This window comes from Strix aluco, chromosome 29 (genome assembly GCF_031877795.1).
Source record: "Strix aluco isolate bStrAlu1 chromosome 29, bStrAlu1.hap1, whole genome shotgun sequence".
Taxonomy (NCBI): Eukaryota; Metazoa; Chordata; class Aves; order Strigiformes; family Strigidae; genus Strix; species Strix aluco.
In genome coordinates this window covers 3,817,006-3,828,099 of record NC_133959.1, presented here as the reverse complement: position 1 = coordinate 3,828,099, position 11,094 = coordinate 3,817,006, and positions in this window count along the sequence as shown.

Here is an 11,094-nt window from a genome sequence, read left to right as displayed (position 1 = left end):
ATGAAACACTTCTAAAATATTTCAAGTGGCCTTGCAGCTAAAGGCCATTAGCATCCTGATGTGTCACGAAGGAATCTGGTCAATGCTGACAAAAAAGAGACAGGGAGTCTTGGTTGAAGTATGCCAAAAGCCAGCTCTAAGCACAAAGAATGCAACCAATACAGCAGACAAAGTTCAAAAGCTCATTGTGTTTTGACTACACCATGCCACAAGAAATGGGATTAGCTGCTACCCTACCAAAGCAACAAAGTTTCCCAATCAGAAGACAAGATGTCCTTCCTCAAAAGAAAACAGACCCTTTAATCACCCTTCACTGTAGTTTTCCATTAGCCACATTATATGCCTCTATTTGACTGATTGCAATTTTATATTATTATTTTCATTCAGCAGTCTCTAAAAGCTAAGAATATTCCCTGCAAGAGACATTTTAAAAGACCTCTGCAGAAAACTGGTTGCCATTTAAAAGACAGAGAAAAGAGGCACTCCACAAAACCCAGAGTCTTGTAAATATATTAAGATTACAATGTTGGTTTGAGGGTTTTTGGCAGAATGGGAGAGAAAAGTTAAAGATAACTGTTCACTGCTCTTGTCACCACTTCATTTACCTGTGCTACATTTTTCTTAAGTGCATCTCTGCAAACCTCTGCTGCAGCAGGGTGTTGGATGTGTGGCTAATCCTGGGAATCCGGTCTGCTCTGAAGATACCACATACCTGGGAGGGTTCAAGGCCAGGTTGGGCCAGGCTTAGAGCAGCCTGGTCTAGTGGAAGGTGTCCCTGCCCCTGGAAGGGGTGGGAGCTGGATGAGCTTTAAGGTCCGTTCCAACCCAAACCATCCTGTGATTCTATGATAAGGCCTTTCAGTGGATGTAAGTTGGGAAGTTGGGACATTTACTTCACTTTTCTCCATTGGATGTGATCCAGGTATATTTATATTCCTTTGAATCAAGATGGTGGCACCTGTGATTAACATCAATAGCAGAACGTCGGGTAAATTCCTTAGACACTGTAAACTGTCAACCACACAGTTAGTTTTCATGACTCATTTTCTTTGAATTAGGTGCCTGAAACCCACCTAAATTGCATGCTGCCTTTATGAATCTCACATTTACTCCACCATCAGCTCCAATTTTAAGGAAGGAAAAAAAAAAATTATAACATCACTGTATAGTGTGAATTAAAAATATTTTTAAAAACCTGTCTTTCCTCCAAAACATAAAATTACTTTCCACCTAGACCTCACTTTTGCAGTTTGAATGAGAAGTCAGTATTTTCCCACTCCTTCTCAGTACTGAAACCTCTTCTGTCACAAGAGTTGTGAACTAAACTGTCACCCGAGTGGAAATCTCTGCTCCCACGTGTGCATTATGCGACTGTTCTTCCCTTTAAAACAACTGAGGTTCCTGAATGAAGCATTATTCAAGAACATGCTAATTACGGCATAGACTATTCTGAGGTGTTTGCCATCATTGCTAATCATGATGTGCCATGGAGAGAAGCCAAGATTCCCAGCTTCAAACAGTGAGAATCTTCTCCAAACAATTAACCTCAACACTAGGGATGAGATTCAGCTTGTCTAATTTTATCAATCTAAAAATTAGATACGGAGCCTAAATTAGTTTTAGGTTCCCTCTACAGTTGATGAAAAGAGATGATTTCACCTGTCTTAGGATGGGATGAATCACTCCGTGGTGAGGCCTCCCTCTCTCCGCTGGTAAGAGATGTAGCTAAATATCTAGCTTTACACTACGCATGTATCTTTTAGACTGCCAGTTAAATGAATCACAACCTAGGGGAGGAAAAAGAAGTGATAATGCAAGTAAAAAAAGAGAGAAAGCGATAGAACATTCCTTCCTTTTTTAGCACACGGGAGTTCAGTACTTTGATCATTCAACTTGTCACCTTGGGTTAACTTCTCAGGATGTTTGAGACTTTTTGTGTACTTGACCTTTTGTTTAGCAATCTAATATGATCAAAAGCAGTCAGTTTCTCTGAGTAACTAAGACTGGAGATTAGCAAGGGAATGCTAGCTGAAGAGCTGAGTTTTGAGAAGAGATTTGAAGCAGGAGAGAAAGCCAATACATTCCAGTTAAAATTCATTTTAGATTGGTTGTAATTTTTTTAGTCCATTAGAGAACAGCCACAACATAAAACTCAGACTCAAGATAAAAGTCAATAATGCCCAAATGAGAGTTGTAAGAATAAGATTTCATACCTGGAATGGAAAGGAGAAATTACAGGTAAGGATTGGACAATATTGCTAATATGTGCTCAGAACATAGAGAACAGAACATTTGAGAAAAACTACTTGGGAGAGCACTTGAGCTAAAGACTAGGCTTGAATGTAAAGACATTAACTCCTACTGTTATTGTAAGCAAGCAGAACTGCATCAAAATAAACTGGACTCTGTTCTCAGTGTCCCCCATCCTGCCCCAAACAACCTACAGTCTCCCAAATCCAGAAAACTCCTCACAGCAGACAAAGGACAGTCAGTATTCTCACACCATAATACTCCATTTTAGCATTTTTTTCATTCTTTAAATGCCAAAAATTTCTATTCCATTATTTCTTGTGTGTTGACTGTTATTAGTACATCATACTGCAGTCAAATAAACCAAGGTTAATGATTAGTAATTCTACCACCGTGAACTATGTTTTAAATTCCAAATACAGCCTCTTTGAAAAGATTACATCCTCAAAAATCCATTTGAAGGAACATTTCTTAGAATCTATTTTAAGAATGTAAAGGCTATCAATCCTTTCTGCTTGTGTGTTACAACACAGTCATTAATTACATGATAAATGAAAAATCTTCTTTTACACAGGGCACCCAGCTCATCAGTATGTTAATTTTGTGGTGTTAAAATTCTTTCAATGTAGCTTGTTGTGTATGTCTATTTTTGTGGCATTTTTTTTCCAAAGCAAACTTAAAATAAATTCATTGTATGGATCGATAATCAAAACTGTGATTTTTTGCTAAACTCATTATATCAAGCACTCAACATATTTTAGCAAAAACTTACCAAAACCCATTAGCCTGAGGCAGTCACTCAGCATGGGAAATTTCAGTATGAACACAGTGTGTGTGACCAAGTTTTAATCTATTACAAAAAAACCCAACAAACCAGTAATAGAAGTAACTGGTCTGCGTATGGTGTTGCTGTCACAAGTTTTGACAAAAATTGAAGATCAGTATCCTTTTTCTGTCTATTTGTCTTTAACAACATAAACAGTATTACAAAATGTTAGTCACACCAGTAAATCCACCAAGAGAACTAAATTTTTATATAAAATGCCTCCACAGCAATTTAATTTATTCAGTGAGCATCCCCCTGTGCAGGATCTCTCTCCCCAAATCTTCAAGTTACGGATATAGTCCGAGTTTGTGCGGTGACTGTAGTGGTCAGTAGGTAGAAACAGGCGCCTCTGGAGGAAGACTCAGCCCATCCATCCTACTGCCAGCTCTGGGTGGCATCAGCCCCTCAGCTCTGAGGTGGCTGAGCAGAATGAACCCCATCCTCAGGCTGGCCCTGGTGGAGCTGAGAAATTATCTTCTTTATCACTGGACCGACTCTCCCTTTGCAGGCAGAACTGGTCTGTAAGCTCCTCCTGGCATCTTGCAGTTGTGGGAGAAGCAGCCCGGTCCCAGACACCTCTGTGTCCCTGAAATGAGATCAAATATACAAGGACTAGCACTGAGAAGTGCATTGATTCCAGAAAACAGGAGGGAATTGTTCTGCCGTCCGATTTGGATCCCACACCCGCGTGTCACAGTGACCATGAGGGCAGGCACTTCACTCCTAGCGAAGGGTGCAGTTTGTTCTTGTTTTCAGCTACCTCTAGCCAAGGCAGACGAGGGGAGCACAAAAAGCCACCGTGGGCTCTGCTCTTAGCACAGCACTGGACATATTTATCATGGCTGTAAGTGAAGAGTAGCAACACAGCTATTAACGGCATCAAACAGGAGAGAACCACAAAGAATGGGAGAAGAGAAATGTGCATTCATTAACTTGTCTTCTATTCACAGCACTTCCTTCCTAAAATACATCCAAAGTGGTAGCCCTGCACACCCTGCAGGATGTACTTGTCTTTTATCCCAGGATTACATCTGGATAAGCAACTACAACACACTGAAGCACCCTGATTTTTTTTAAGTGCTATCAGAAGAGTGTACACTAGAGTATACACTATATATATCTCTCCTATAGAAGGATCCGAACTGATACTCTGTTTCTTTAAAACAGAACTCAAAATAACCCAAATGGAAGCCAAAATAACTCAGAGGACCAGTTACCCCCTGTAAACTCTATGGCAAGTGGCTTTCAAGGCTGAGGCTGAGAGGCCACACTCCAGAATATGCTTAGTCCCGTATGGCTGAGTGACACGGGGGGTTAAAGTGCACCGTGGTGCACTGAAGCATCCCACAGGAATCAGTCATGCAGGAACCCGGACAGTGCAGGAGAAAGGGTCAGAAAGAGAAATGAAGAATGCTAAGAATGCAGAAGAGAGCAGAAAAATCTTTGGTAACATTTAGAATTAGTAGAAACATTTAAAAGAGACAATTTACCCAGAAATGCACCCCACATAAGTGGCACGGTAGGGACAAACACACAAAAGCTAAAGAGGAAAACGGGAGCCCTGTGGTTGCCTTCCTTTCTCCTCTCCCCAACCCCAGCTGAATTCTTTGCTCTGAGGCACCCTTTTGTCAGCTGCACCAACACAAAGGGCTTCTTGATTTCCTCTGAAATCCTGTTGGGACAGAGAGTTTCTCCAAGGGGCGGGTGGAGCGTGGTGGAGTGGGAGGATTGTGGCCGGGGAATTTCATAGATGTCGGGGTAGCAAGGGACAGAGCGCGGGGAAGACTCAAAACCTGCGAGCTGGCTTAGCCCAACCAACCTCAGAATGAAGCAGCATGGGCAAGGATGAGCTTTTAACAGAAGAAAAGGAAAACTTCACGCATTGTCTGTATGTTACCTATTCAGACTGACTGTGAAGAGTCTGTCAAACATACCTAAAACCTGTCAGAATATTTTGGAGCACTGGATGAATCACCACACATTAACAACAAGCCTTACAGCTCAGCTGTGTGTTTGCTGCGAAAAGCTTGAACACTTATTTCATGCCTGTCCTGGTTTCAGCTGGGATAGGGTTAATTTTCTTTCCAGTAGCTGGTACAGTGCTGTGTTTTGGATTTACTATGAGAATAATGTTGATAACACGCTGATGTTTTTAGTTAGTACAAACACTACTTAGCAACAAGTCAAGGATTTTTCAGTTTCTCATGCCCTGCCAGTGAGAAGGCTGGAGGGGCACAAGAAGCTGGGAGGGAGCACAGCCGGGACAGCTGACCCAAACTGGCCAAGGAATATTCCATACCATCTGACGTCATGCCCAGTATATAAACTGGGGGGGGAGCTGGCCAGGAGGGTCGGATCGCTGCTCGGGGACTGGCTGAGCAGGTGGTGAGCAATTACATTGTGCATCACTTGTCTTTCTTGGGGTTTATTTCACTCTCTTTATGTTATCTTCCTTGTCATTACTATTATTATTATTTTTTATTTCAATTATTAAACTGTTATCTCAACCCATGAGTTTTACTTGGTTTTGATTCTCCTCCCCATCCCAGCAGAGGCGGGGGGAGGAGTGAGCGAGCGGCTGCCTGGTGCTCAGCTGTTGGCTGGGGTTAAACCACGACAATGCCTCATTCATTCTCCACCCTTCCTCAATTTCCAAGCCACCCTCAAGTTTGTCTTACTTCCTCTCCTCTCGTCCATCAGTACGATCTACACTGGCCAAAAGATTCAACTGAGTGGAGAGCAAGATTAGACATCATCTCTCCTAGAATATAAACCAGAGAGTTAAAATTGGGATTCTATCACTTTTTAAAAATGCTTCTAATTCACTGCTACTGACTATACAATTTATAGCAACACAAAGATCAGGAATAACTAATTTAATAATGTCACACACCTACGAACATATGCCAGCTGTCAAATGACACTAGAAATGTCTGGCATCTTTTTAAAATTCATCCCTGGAATTACTGCAATTGCTACCTGGCACCACACAGATACAAAATAGAAGCATTTCTTGCATATCTTACTCCTTTTTGTCTCTATATCCACTAATCTCCTGAAAAAATTCCTCACATAGGCCACTGAACTCTAAGGAGGATCCTTTCTTGGAGCACCATGGTCAACAGCTTCCAAAGGGCTCCAGTCAGGAAAAGATTGGGAAGTGCAGCGTGGGGAGTGAAACAACTGCAGAACCTGATACTTTGGCAACTGAGAATTTAGAAGAATTTCACCACCTCTGACTGGACTTCAGTAATGAGCTGGCTGCCTTTGGGCTCCAGTTTTCCCTCACAGAGTCCTCACTTCAGATTACCTCTGAATCTGTTCTTTTACACTTACCCTCTCGCCCTTCCATTCAGGCCCCATCGCTTTTCCTTCCCTCTAGAATATTTTTTCCAGGTTAATCTCCTATCCCCAAAGTAATGATATACTGAAACATTTTCATCTGTATTCTTCTTGTGTGCACAGCTGCTTCTCCCCGATCCCATCCTAAACTCTCAGGGTGTGACCTGCCTGGCACTCCGTCCCTGCCTCCTCCACGGGGCTACAGACCCTCTGCCACCAACAGCAGCCATGGGATCAGCTGCAGCAGTGGCAGAACATATCACCACTGACGGTGGCAGCTCCTGGCTGCCAGCCACTCTGCATAGCACTGTGACAAGATGCCAGCTAGTTAAGCATTAAACTATTTAAGTTTGTTATTCTACTAGCCTAATTTTCCCTACTCTTAGCTGTTCTAGTTACTGGCAGTTCACAGGGAAGTACTGTTCTGTTGATGTTCTCTCCCTCATTTTTGTTTAAAATCAAAGCCTACCTTCCTCCAGAGGGGTATGGCACTTTTTGCATTGTTGAGACACGAGCAGCCTCCGAAGCCTTGGAGAAGGACTCTCTTAGCAACCCAACTAACGCAGCGTTCTGGAAAGAATAAATAAACCCACAATTTAAAAATTCACAAGTAAAAATCACTCTCATTCCTCTGCTGTTCTTCCACTAGTCAGTACGCTGCCTCATCCAGCCCACTCCCCCAGGGCTCTAGCGGAAGGAACCTTGGCATAACCTTGCTCCTACCATAAACAATGTCTTATGATTAGTGAAGGATTTAAATTCTGAATTAAAGCTTTAGAATAAATGAGTCATATTCTGCAACAGAAAGGTCAGTGGACACACAGAAACTAAACTATCCCAGGGAAATTATGTGATGGCTCCATGGATATTAAACTGGCTTCTGACAAATTTATCTTTGTTTTAACAAAGAAGATTAATATTAAACTTTTAGTAAACATTAGTATTCTAAAAATAATGTAAAGAGAGGGAACCTTTTCTATCTTTGATTGAAGCACACTGTTGAATGGTATTTGTATTAGTAAAGTGTCAAGTAGATAACGTATCTGCAGGATAAACAAGCCCAAAAAAAAGGAAGTTTCAGATGACCAACACATAACTCACTGAGAAATGTGGCTAACATAACTTGCTAAAAAAAACCATTTATGAACAGTTGGCATTTGCATAGACATATTTTTACGGGTTGGGTAAAGTTTGTTGTAGCTGGGAAGTGTAACTGTCACCATTCATTTCAGACAGTTTTTATACAAGGTCTTTTTTGTTCTTAGGGAAGCAGACAGCTGAAATGCCGGAGATCTCCAAATACAGGCAGGCACATGCCACCACCTAAAGGAACAGCAAGTCTGAGGCCATCCAGGAACCTGAGAATTTGAGGTATGTGGGTGAATATGATTTCACTGCATGTTTGGTGCATGAGTATGAATATGGGCGATAGAAAAACCATGTCAAGTAGCTTAAAAACAAACTCAGGAAAAGTCAGACACATCTACAGGAGAACTGAAGGACCATGATGAAAAGGTTTAAAAAATGAGCTTTTACACTCAGGGCTACATGAATGAGCTTTGCAACTGTAGGCTTAAAAAAAAAAAAAAAAAAAAAAGAAAAACAAAACCAAAACACACATTAAAAAAAAAAACAAAGAAACAAACCAAAAAACAACGCCAAACTGTGCCTTCTGTCCTCCATTCCTCTGGCTTTCAGAAAAAACAGAGTTTTGACATTCTTTATAGAGATAGCAGGACTTCGTTGTTCTGGAATTCACTGATCCCAAACAACTCAGCCAAATACTAAAATCTGCTGCTGCTACTGCCACAGTTATTTTTTGTTTGCTATCTATACTAGACATGTATTGTTTCTTTTGATACATCTTAGGCCAAATACTCATTTTTCCAATGTAAAAATGCAACCTGTACTTCTGAAGCACATTCATATTAATAAATCCAACAGGCAGAATACAATTTTCACTTGCCTCGAGGATGGCACGTTCCAAAAATATTTGGATTAGCATGACTCCAATGTAAAGAGGGCTGGATCAGAGGTAGCTGACACCAGTGTTCCCTCCTAACTTCTATACAAGTTCTGAGCCTCCCAGTTTTTGACTAGCACCTATGGTCAAATGTGGTAAAATAAACACCAAAGTAACACAGTTTGCTTTCTTAACCAAGGCACCTTCCTAGCTCATGGACAGAAGAGAAACAATGAAGGGCATGAAAAATTTGAGCAGAGAGTTAATCTTAGGTCAAACTGTCAGTTGGTGTAAATGAGCACTGCTCCACTCCAGTGCACAATGACAATTTACACCAGCTGAGAGGCTGACATGGGGACTCTCCGCTGCAAATGCTGCGCTGAGCTTAAAGCGATGGGCAGCTGCACGAGATCTAACTTCCCTGAGAGCCCTGTCTTGTTCATATTCAAGAATTCCAGCTCCAAATTTCTCTGGAGCGATCAATTTACGTAGCTTCCTTGGAAATGATGATGAAAGTATAATTTGTAGGCGATGTCTCCAGGAACAATCAAATAGTGTACTAATGTTGACCATAAATCATAATTACAGTGGAAACACTGGCTGAGGTCTATTCGTTAAACACACAGAATTAAGGCAGCATAATAGACTGGAAAAGACCATTCGCTATAATCCCATTCATAAATTTACCAGGTTCTATCTTAAAACCAATTTCTTTTCTTGCCTTCGATATCTTCACTGCAAGCCTTCCAGAATCTTACACCTCTGACAGTTAATAATCTTCTAATTTGCAGACTGTGTTTATTCATGATCAGCTCATTTTAACAAAGCACTGAGCCCTGACCTCATGGCTGATGTGCATAAAATAGCTTTGGAGGAAAAAGTAACATCTTTTATTAGATCAACAGACATAGCTGGGGTGAGACAAACAAGAGTTTAGGCCACAAAAACCTTCTTAAGACCTGAAATAGAAGCAGAAAAATTCAAGTTAAATACAGCTTGGGAGCAGTTGTTCTGAATAAAACTTAATGATGTCAAAAAATTACCCAATTTGAGGAAAAGATATCCACAAAATACTGGGGATATTAATAAGGGGTGAGATGGTTAAGCCATAGGATAGCACATAGGCCAAAAGAGATGCCATTAACTGCCAGCACTAAAATGTTCTATAGGCTCCTCTAGACATCCTGTTACTTAGGGAACATCCTGCCTAGATAGCTCCAAAACCACTGGATACGGGAAAGCACCACAAAACGTGCCCCTCCACCTCTAGGCAGCTGTGAGCCTGGAGGTTTAACAGCTGCCTGTGATGCCAGAGCTGCACCCACCCTGCCCTCGGGGGGGGATTGTGAGGAATCCTTCAAAAACGGTTTCCTCAGATCCTTGGTGGTTAAATTCTGGATATGTGGGCTTGACACTTAACAGCTGAAAAGTGCAGCAGATAATACTTGGTAGCCAGTGAGCAAATGATAGAGGCACTACAAAAAAACTCAGAAAGAAACAGCATCCATCTAGTCCTTTGAGCACAGTGAAAATCACCCCACTGCAACAACAGCTCCTGTACTCACCGTGGTCAGGCAGGGCACAAGCCCCGCACCAACGCTGGTGTGCTGCACACACATCTGTCAGCACAAGATCACCACGCGAGAATCAGCTCTGCAGGCGCCAAAGCTGTAAAGAAAATGAACAGGACACCACTCACTTACATCCTTGTGTTACTAAGTTTTTTACAATTACTTCACAAACTGCTGTAGGACAAGGAATGTTTAGATATGCCTCTTAATAGTTCCATAGACTGATTTTATAAAAAGGGACACAATGGTTTGGATGATTTAAGCTCTATTAGACAAGATATTATTAAAAAATGCATACTATACACTTATGTTCATCTGAAAAAAACATTCAGGACTGTTGCTAACTCCACCTTCACTTAACATCTCTCAAGACAGCCCTGATTAAAAGCATCTTAAAGCCAGGTTCCATGTGTACATGTGGTGAGAGGTGTTCACTCAAGGAAGCAGTCCAGCTGGAGTTAACTCACCTTAAAAAGCACTACCTTACATGAGTAAACTGCAGAGAAGGAGGCCCTCTGGAAAGCTAACATCACTCCTTATGACTTTGTGTCTATGTATAAAAAGTAAGCTGTTCAAAAAGTTCCTCCTGTTCAAAAGATAATGGTCCAAATGGATTCACTCATCAGTCTCTGCCTGTGCCTTTCTCTGAACAACCTCACCGAAAGGACTAAAAAAAAAAAATAATTTAGTTCCCTTGCCTTCCTTATCAGAAGTTTAGAGAAACAAAAACATTCCTTCTCATGACATTCCTGGATGCATTTCAAATAATCAAATAGGAATTAGGAAAAATGAAAAGGAAGATAAAGAGATAGCTTGTCTGACTTTAAGGGGAAAAAAAAAGGCAATTATACCCTGACACACCTCTGTGCCTTCCCCAGAACTCTCAACGAGTTGTAAAAAGGGGTGACATTTCCACCTACCCCATTACTAATTTAGGCAAAGGAAGAACTTGCCAAAAAGCTATTTATAGCAAAGCTGGCCAGGGCAGCGGAGTGGGGGTCCGGGAGGGGTGTGGAGACAGGTGCAGCGGCAGCGCGCATGACCCCATCCGCCGGGGTGAGGGTTGGCTCAGCCCAGCTCAAAAATATGACAGCTTGGGCTCATGATAGTCACAGGGCTTCTCCATCAGCAGGCGGGGCGGG